Here is a 2,334-nt window from a genome sequence, read left to right as displayed (position 1 = left end):
ACTCCTGATTGTGATTCAAATTTTTTGTTAGAACCATATAAGGGACGTTTTTTACTCAAGTTCCGGAACAGTTTAACTTAGACTCGAGTCGTATGTATCTGCTTCTATAAATATATTTTGTAAGTTGCAAGTTAAGCTAAGACGTTCATTTTAATCATCTGCATTGTACATATTCCTGGTATAATGAAGATTGTCGATTAGCGTCCGTGGTTTTTTCTCGCAAGGATTTTTTTACGTAAAAATCGTGTCTTGTGTTTGATCCTGTCGTGCTTGTTTTCTTACAGTTGGTACCAGAGCCAGATTGGATCTACACAAGAATACAAGGAAAAAAAATGCAGATCAGTTTCTGTCGTCTTCGAGTTCTTCACGCCACCGCTCGAGCACCACAGGCCATTACCCGGCCACTGACATCGTCGTCGCGGGCTCTTCATCTCCGATCTAGGCCTTGCACCGCCGCTCTGGACTACCCGTCCAATTCCATCGAATCGAGTCAGCCTCAAGATCTTCTACATAGGAGCAGCCAAAGAAGATCCCAGTCAGCCACAACCAGATCTGGAACGTGGCCTGGCACAATTCAAATGTGGTCTGGTCCGCAGGCTACCTCTGGCGAATCGCAGCATCGTCCTCGCCTGCCTGTGCCAGCGGGGTTCCAGCCGCCGCTGGCTTTTGTTGCTGCCACACCGGGCCCTTCGGCTACCCCCTGGCGCCTTAGCAGCAGACCGGCCTGCCCCCTCTGGCTCTCGACGCCCCGACCGTCCAGCCGCTCTCGACGCCATCGTCATGGACCCCTTGGTCTGGGGTCTCCTGGGACCAGCAGGCGCTGGCCAACGCCTTCAGCACCATGACCGTCAACTCCCCCTCCACTAGCGAGTGGATCATGGATACCGGTGCCTCCTCGCATATGACTCCCGACACCAATAACATCTCCTTGTTTCACCAGCCACGTTCCTCTTTTCCTTCCTCCATCATTGTTGGTGTAGCATCTAGGCCCCTAAGAAAGAGGTAAGAGTTTCGGTGATTAATGACAACCATATCATTGTGACTAACGTTTGAGCTTTTGAGCAGTGTAAAGGATAAAGAAAAACTTATTTGTCAATGATGCCTTGCTACTCTTGCCCGTTAAAAAGCTTATATGGACGATCAAAGGACCGGAACTTGAAGGATAAGGATCTTCTAGATCTAAGTGTCACAAGGAGATAAAGGACACTTAGAGTAGTATAGGTTCCATTTCTATTTAGTCTTTTGACTGTACTATAAAGAGGGGTTAAGAGTTGTAGCTTGACCTAGGTAAGTATAGACATAGTCGATGCACACTTGTGACTTTCTATTGCTAGGTTAACCTCAAAAAGCTTTTGGCTCCGAATCTAGAAGATAGAATTCAAATGGTTTTGAAATAGATAAATTCAGCGAAACTTCAATTCACCGGATGATCCTCTGCATCAAGGGTGAGTTCACCGGAGCAAATTCCTAAGAGTTCTGACTTGAAAAATTGTTGAAGACCACGCCGGATAGTCTGGCGTAAGAGAGGTGAGAACACCGGAGAAATAGAAACCAGTGAAGTCCAGAACTAATTCCACTCACCGGATGGTCCGGCGTAGCAAAGCGTGATCACCGGATGAATTTACACAGAGAGGTTGCAAACTATCATCTAGCCCATTTCAATGCGCCGGATGATCCGCCGTAAGTCCGGATTAATCACCGGAGGTTTAACGGCTAATGGAACAGTTAACGGCTATTTTGTCAGAAGTATTAGCACCAGATATTCCGATGTGAAGCGTGTTATTCACACCGGACCTTCCGGCGTTAAGAAAAAGTTCTGGGTTGTTAGGCAACGGCTAATTTTTGATCCTTAGCCTATAAATACCCACCCATTTGGACCTCTCAGCATCTCTTGCGACCCTGTAGCAGCTCATACACTTGATGTGTCATTTAGAAGCAAGAGAGATAGCACTTGTGTCAATTCTAAGTTCTTAGTTGAAGATTAGGGACTTCTTTAAGTGCTTGAAGAGTAACAAGTGTGCATCTAGCTGTTGTCTAGGCTTGGTCTTTGTCAAGTGAAGCTTGAGGCTTGTTACTCTTGGTGGTTGGCAACACCTAGACGGTCTTGGTGATCGGAGGTTTTCTCGGTGAGCTCTTGGAGGACTTGTGGGAGCCCCGGGAAGAGATGATGTACTTGGTTTAATGCCCGCCAATTCGGAGATGGAGAATGGGCAATCAAGAGGGAGCACTTGAGTCTTGGTGACTCAATGTGGAGCTACATCCTTGGTGGATGCTCCAACGAGGACTAGGGGGAAGTGCCAACTTCTTGAAACCTCGGGAAAAAATCGGTGTTCT

Source organism: Phragmites australis, chromosome 2 (assembly GCF_958298935.1).
Source record: "Phragmites australis chromosome 2, lpPhrAust1.1, whole genome shotgun sequence".
In the NCBI taxonomy this organism is placed as follows: domain Eukaryota; kingdom Viridiplantae; phylum Streptophyta; class Magnoliopsida; order Poales; family Poaceae; genus Phragmites; species Phragmites australis.
This window is presented reverse-complemented; position numbering follows the sequence as displayed.